Raw genomic sequence first — 8,002 nt, 5'->3', positions numbered from 1 at the left:
AACGGAGACGTCTCGTCCCGTCGCCGAGGCTCCTGTACCACCGCTGTACGGCCGGGCCTGTCCCAGCTCCTCAGCGAAACCTTGATGATGCATGCACCTGCTGCGTATTATATGCTCACGCTGTGATCAGCCGCAGCTGGCTGCAATCATGCATGCCAATATTCATTGGCTCGTTTGTATACACACGAAGTATATTGGTCTATCCAGGCGATATCCCAATTCGTCGGTCTCGACGAGACGTCTCCGTTCCCTCCTTCAGGGAACGAGGGTTACAATACGTAACCGAGACGTTACCTCTCCATGGCTCTCCTGTTTTTTTGCTTGTCTCTCGCCTGTCCTTCTCCACTCTTTCACTCTGCCCTGCCTCATACTGTTCATTCAGCTCCATCTCTCTTCCTTCTCCTCCACCTGTAGGGTCTTAGTCAGACATCAGATGAAAAGCCATCATTTTTTAGGAAAACCTCTGTTAAATCGATGAAACTGCATTATCAAGCAGAGTGTCCTAAATTAGGACCACTTTAGACAAAAAGGTCTCAGTGTTCTGTGCTCTGTTTAATAGTACTTTATTTAATTTGTCATGGAACTGTCATCTAGTTTACTCTTTAAGAAACTGCAGATGACGGAAAAATCAGGAAGTGAGCAGCTGAACGCATGGACGATATATGTCTGTCAGATGTGGTATGTGTTTTTGGGTAATCCTCATCTATCCTTGCTTTAAAGAGTTTTGAGGAGCAATAGCTGTAAGTTTCATTCTCTATTTTATTTGGGTGATATATATTTTCGATATTACTGTGTATACGATGTTGTCATTTATATACATAGCATGCTTTCTTAAGCCTTTTTCAATTAAAATTGTAAACATTCTTGTAGATGCATAGAAATTGAATTTAATATGCAAATGTATGTAAAGTCAACAGCATTTTGGTAACATGTATATTATACTTTATTTTAGTTAAACATGTTTTAGTTATGAGTCTAATTAGAGATTGTGATTTTTCCTTTAGTTTCACTCTGGTCCATTGTAGAGTTCATCCAAGTGGCAATAAAGTGACTTGAAACGTGCACTTCTCAACTTTATGATGGATGGAGTTTAACTTGCTGTCAAATTTCAAAATAGTTCAACATGAAGGGAGGACAGTATACTCAGAATGAGCAGAGAGGTGGTTCTCAGACTCATGCGCATTGACTTCTCTAAGGACGTTCTAAAACGCTTAACGTGAAAAATGCTTAACGTGGCTTAACGTACGTAAAAATCGACCAGGAAACGCCAAATTTCTGTCATACCTTACTTGGAACAAACACTAACTACTATCAAAAGAACAAGCCCTTATTCCACAGAGAAAGTGAATAATATCACGTTAAGCGTTTTCTCCCCCATAGAAGCCCATTATAAGGAAACAGCTTAACGTGGTTTAACTTACCTCAACAGAGACCAGGGAAGACCAAACTTCTGTTAAATTTTACTTATAATAAATAACGAGCTCTTAGTCAGCATAGAAAGTGATCGCCCACCATAGAAGTTTATTATAAGTAAATATTTAACAGTAAGTAAAATTTAACAGAAGTTTGGTCTTCCCTGGTCTCTGTTGAGGTAAGTTAAACCACGTAACGCTTTCTCTGTGGAATAAGGGCTTGTTCTTTTGATAGTAGTTAGTGTTTGTTCCAAGTAAGGTTTGACAGAAATTTGCGGTTTCCTGGTCATTTTTTACGTACGTTAAGCCACGTTAAGCGTTTTTCATGTTAAGCGTTTTAGAACGTCCCCTTCTCTAGCTTGAAAAAGAGAAGAAACAAGGGAAATTGGGAGTGGGCACAGGGCAGCATGTGAGAAGTGCCAGTGACACGAAACGGCAGAAAAATTAATAGAACGCTAAGGGTTAAAGTATGAAAATCAGTGGTGGACGAAGTACTTAAGTAAAAGTACAGATACGTATAAATAAATATTACTCCAGTAAAAGTGAAAGTATTCCTTTTTCAATTTTACTCAAGTGAAAGTACAAAAGTACTCAATTAAAAGTACTGATAGATTTAACAATTTTATATATAATATATATTTAGCCTATATGGATTCAAGATATAGTTTTGTTGTTGATATGAACTACGTTGATGAGATTCATGTAGTAATGTTCACTGTGAAGCTTACACTGCGATGTACCCGAGAGAAAACTGATTTGACCATCTTATTTTTACCAGTAAGAAAAAAAAGATCTGTATACTTGGCTACAACGTTAGTTGATTCAAACTATATAAAAATGACACCATGAACAATATAAAAACAGATGTCACATAGGGCTAAATGCGAAGCATTTTTATAAAACTGTTAACGTTACAATATAAACGTGCATGAGTTATTTTATCTGTTATTTTCATGTTTCGTTTTTTGACCTAGAGGCACAGATGTGGGCTTAAATAGATCACCCTTTACACCAGTAAATTAAAACGGCAGTAAATTAAAGTGCTGTTTTAGTGCAGTCTGTATCTGTCATATTTTATTAAATATATGCAGCAAAACTGCAACGCTTCCATTAGGGTATTTTTTACGAAGCTGTCAACACTGTAAACTCTGACGGCATGCAATCAGTTGACCAACACCCATTCATATATAGGCTACAAGGGCGTAGATTTGCTCTGGACATTGGTGGGGACCTATGACAACACCCCTTACCTCCCCATGCCCCGCCCACCAAACCCCCACCCAACTCCGTCCACGGAATGCATGTTTTTTTAAATATGATGCAAAATGCAAAATCACTTTACATTAATACTAGCAATGCTTTGATTGATATTAATCCACTCGAAATGCAATTCATTAAAGGAACACTCCACTTTTTTTAGAAATAGGCTCATTCTCCAACTCCCCCGAGTTAATAAGTTTTTTGTTATGTTTAAAACTTGACTCTTCTGTAGTTATATTGTGTACTAAGACCAGTGGAAATGCAAAGCTGCGAGTTTCTATACCACACAGCACATGTGCAAATGCTAAAATAGCTGGGAACTCATTTCTGATAATACTCCGCCTGCTTCGGCCATATTACGGCAGCAAACTTCCTTGACTATTACGCCGGAATGGGAGTGTAGTTCCTAATCTTATCAGCCTAGAAACTCGCAGCTTTGCATTTCCACCGGCCTTAGTACACGATATAACTACAGAAGAGTCAAGTTTTAAATATAACAAATATGGAAACTCGTTGGTCATTTTTGAACGTGATGCTACTGGTCTAATAGGATTCAATGATCTATGCTAAGCTATGCTAAAAGTGATATCGCCAGAACAGGAGAACGGCTGAATGGATTTCAAAACGGTAAAACTCAACTTATTAACTCGGGGGGAGTTGGAGAATGAGCCTATTTCCAAAAAAAGTGGAGTGTTCCTTTAAGTTAAATTAAGGAATAGTGTAATGTTAAAGAAATGTTTAATAATTGACAAAAAGATAGTTTAATAAAGATAAACATGCCATTTAAACAGCAATCATTTTATTTCACTTTTTCTGAGTCTTAGTGTGCAAATCTCGAATCAAATCATTAATGTTTGCCAAGTCAGTGAATGCATTTTAAAAACTATTTGTGCGAAGTGGTTTGTCTATTGGTGAACTGCAATAGACAATTGCATGGCAATATTAGTATGTAGCATATCAATTTCTTTCACAAGACTAATTTCTGACAAATAGTCATTAGATTAGGAGAACTGACAGGGATCATATTTATACTTTTACATTTAGCTGTTAGTTTTACGCCGTATTCACACAGCATAATGCATAATGAAAGTGCGTCAAAGCTGTAAAAAAAAATGCTAGGCACTAGCATTAACGTTAACTGTTGTCGTTACTTTGATGGACTTTGATGGATTCACTAGCGAACTTGAAGTGACTTACACTTTTCTTTGAAAAAAGCTCCTTATGTCCAGCTTCTTTTTTTTTTGCTGCCGCCATCGTTACATGTATGTCACACAACACACATTAATACAAATACATCTCACAACAGAATAGAAAAAATAAAAATAAAAAATACTTGCACGGGAAAAAAATCCAATGCATTTTTGGTGCTGCTTGTATCTGAACGCAGCCATAGCCTCTCACATGATAGCAAGGAAAGGCACAGCCAATCAAAATATTCATATGTGTTTCGGGGGCGGGAGGACTCAAGGAGAGAACGTATCCCTTTCTGCGTGTCTAGGCTAATGTTGACAGCGCGATTTGGTGGGGACATTTCAACGGTCGGAGGATATTGGTGGGGACACATCCCCACCGTCCACCCTAAATCTACGCCCCTGATAGGCTATATGTTATTTAGTTCTATATATAAAATTATTTTATTTACAAATTTTGTTGTTTTCCGTTTTATTCATTTAATATTAAAAGAAAATGTTTTTCAAGAAAGAATTCAACCCCCAGCCCCCCAAAATATGAGATAAATCCAGCCCTGTACACAATACTGATTTTTATTGCAAAACTGGTTTGGAAGAATGGTTGAATAAACAATTAAACTGAACTTTTATGCATGTATGACTGACAATTTTATTGATCACTGAGAGAGCATTGACTTGGTATGATGTTGGTTCAATAGAAAGAAAAAAAATAGCTTAGATGCATTAAACTACTTTTGCCATGTAGCTTGGCTTGCTACATTACCCAAGGCTGTAGCTTTAGTGGAGCTTCATTTAATGAAGAGTAACTGTTAGTTTAGCTCACTACGTTTTCCAAGTAGCTTGATTTGTGTTCGTCTGACAGCTGTGCTGTTGGTTCAACTAGACTCAACATGATCATGAGGATGAAGAGTGAAGCTCCTGTGGTTCCTGTCAGTTCATGCAGCTGGAATCTGAACCAAGACATTTTCCAGTGTGTCTGTGTGAAATCTGAGATAACTATACTGCAGCTGTACTCTAGTGTACTTTACTCACATGTAGCTGTACTGCAGTGGACTACTGATGTACTGCAGACTAACAGCATTTTAACTTTCCTTCAGTCATTCATTGTGAAGGACATCAGCTCAACACAACAGCACAATGATACGTGATACTCTCACTGCTTCTGATATTTATATTTACTTTATTTGTGAGGGAATAGAAATAATTTACTGTAACACTGAATAACCCTCAACTGAAACCACTGCAGAAAAACACCCATCTCCAGAACCAGTTTAACCAGGACCACTTCAGGAAAACAAATGAAACCGGTTTGACAGCTGGATGGTTTCCAGAAACCAGTTTTATGACAGTCAATCATGTTTTAGATTTACTTTAATTCAGATAAACAACTCTGTTTCAGAGTTTTTTTTTTTTTAGCACATGCATAATTATGTCACACACAGATTTGTTTGTTGTGAATGTTTATCTGCTGGTGAAAGAGTCACATAGCCTACTGCATTTGGTGCAGTAAGCTAAACATTAATGATCATTCTGAAACATCCTGTTGAGTATCACAAAGCCACAGCAGGCTACAGCATACATGACCCTAGTTAGCTGCGGTTGGTCAGGCTGTGTGTCACTCAGAAAGCAACAGGCCAATCAGAAGAGAGGCTCATGAATAGTAATTAGACGGGTCAAAATCAACCTGTTCTTGACAGAGCTCCTAAGAGAGGAGCTGTAAAAATATATTGAGATGGTTTTTGGCACTTAAACCACAAATATATATATTCTTAAGGACATTAAATGTAGTTGAGATCATTTCTAGGAGTCTTTGAGAGTTCATGCAGCTGGAGTCTGAGCCAAAACGAGACATTTTCCTGTGTGTCTGTGTGAAACCTGAGATAATTACACTCTAGTGTAAAGGACAGCAGCTCAACACAGATACAGCACACAATGATACGTAATATTCTCTCTCTGCTTCTGATATTTATATTTACTTTATGTGTGAGGGAATAGATTTGCTGTAATACTTAATAACTCTTAACTGAAATCACTGCAGAAAACACTCCAGAACCAGTTTAACCAGGACCATTTCAGGAAAACAAATGAAACCGGTTTGACAGCTGGATGATTTCCAGAAACCAGATTTATGACAGTCAATCGTATTTCAGGGTTACTTTAATTCAGATAAACTGAACTGTTTTAGAGGTTTTCAGCACATGAATGATTATGTCTTTTGTGTGATTGTGTGCATTCATTATAAATCATTATTATGATATAAAGCTGTTCAGCCATACCTTTTCACCCTCATATTTCACAGATATACATTCAAAAGTGAAGAAATATTATTTGAGTAATGAACAGTAAAATGAGAATAGCAGTGATTTCACATCATGTGACGGCAGTATCAGGACACACAGCTTTCTGTGATTCACTGACAGACATCTGATCATCGGTTGATCACCACATGAAGAGGTTTCAATAAAATCATCAGAATGACTTTAGCACAGAAAGAAGCACAAACTAACCAATGACACATTATAAGACCACACTCATGCATCAAAACAACTAAAGAAAGATGAAACACTCACCTCAAATTATATTTCAGATCTTTCTTTCTCTGAACTGTTGAAGAGCGGCAGCGACTTCTATCAGGAAGAGATTTCATCAGTTAAACTGAAAGGTTGATTCTCAGGAAACAGGGCTGAACTTGCTTTACAAGTTTGTGAATGTGTTTTGAAAGTCAGAAGTGTTTCAAGTGTCAGTCCAAGATATTTTAGCGTTGTGTCATGTTTGACTGTACAGAGATGGGTTTAATCAATAAAAGGTACATGTGTAAGATACAAATAACAACATAAAACTTTCATACGTATATAGAGTTTTGTTTTTTTATCATAGTTTACTAGGTTGTGCTTCGCTCTATAGCTTTATGTGATTTTAGAAATGACTGTAGCTCCGTTTGTGTTTTACTTGTTAGGGCCCGAGCACCGATGGTGTGAGGACCCTATTGAATCTGCTCCGTTTATTATTATTATTATTAGGGCCCGAGCACCGATGGTGTGAGGACCCTATTGAATCTGCTCTGTTTATTATTATTAGGGCCCGAGCCCAAAAGGGCGAAGGCCCTATTGTTCTTCTAAGGATTCTTATTTTTAGGGCCCGAGCCCAAAAGGGCGAAGGCCCTATTGTTTTTCTAAGAATTATTATTATTATTATTATTTTTTTTTTTTTCAATGTTTTGGGGGATTTTGGGGCCCTTAACATACACAAAAACTCTTGAAACTTTGCACACACATTGGAACCTGCGGCCATCAGGGCCGGACAAACTTTGAGATGGGGGGGTCACCTGGGGGGGGGGCGTGGCACAGCGTTAAACATTGCGACATTTGAGTGGCCCTGGAGCGCACACCGGTTGACCTACAGTCACCAAAATTCATACACATATAGACCTCATCGAGCCGAACAACTTTCGTGCTCACAGTCCATGCTTCACCAAACAGGAAGTCAGCTATTCAGGGATGTATAAAAAGCGCATGCAATGGAATTTGATATACTCCTCCTAGGCCTATCCACCGATGGCCACCAAACTCGGTCAGCATGACCTCAAGACATTGGGGACGCAAAATTGCCAGGGGATTTTTGATATCTCGAACGGTTTGGCCGTGGCGGGCCGACAAAGTTATGGCGAGAAATGAGAAACAGGAAGTGCCTAATAACTTTGACACACTTTGTCTGATTTTGACCAAACTTCAGCAAGTTGTTCGTCGTCTGATGCCGATCACAAAGATGTAACTATTATGAGTCAAAGTTATAGCGCCACCAACTGGCAGCAGAAAGCACAACGTTTTCTAAATGCTTTTAAATCAACCTCTTAATTTTACTCAATTTGCTTGAAACTTCATCCCAATAATGTCGAAACACGACTGATGAGAATCTGTGAAGGGCATTATCGATAACTTTTATCATGTTGCCATGGCAACGTGTCAAACTTTAACTTTAGTTTTTTGTGTTTTCGAGCCACTTAAAATACTTGGAATTTCATGAAACTCAACACACACATCTGTATTAATGATATTTAGACACTGATAAAAGCCCATAAATGGGCGTGGAGGAGGCACTCTATAGCGCCACCTTTTGACAAAAGTTGGGGGTTTAGTTTTG

This window comes from Garra rufa, chromosome 4, assembly GCF_049309525.1.
Source record: "Garra rufa chromosome 4, GarRuf1.0, whole genome shotgun sequence".
Lineage (NCBI taxonomy): Eukaryota > Metazoa > Chordata > Actinopteri > Cypriniformes > Cyprinidae > Garra > Garra rufa.
Note: the sequence above shows the minus strand (reverse complement) of the source record.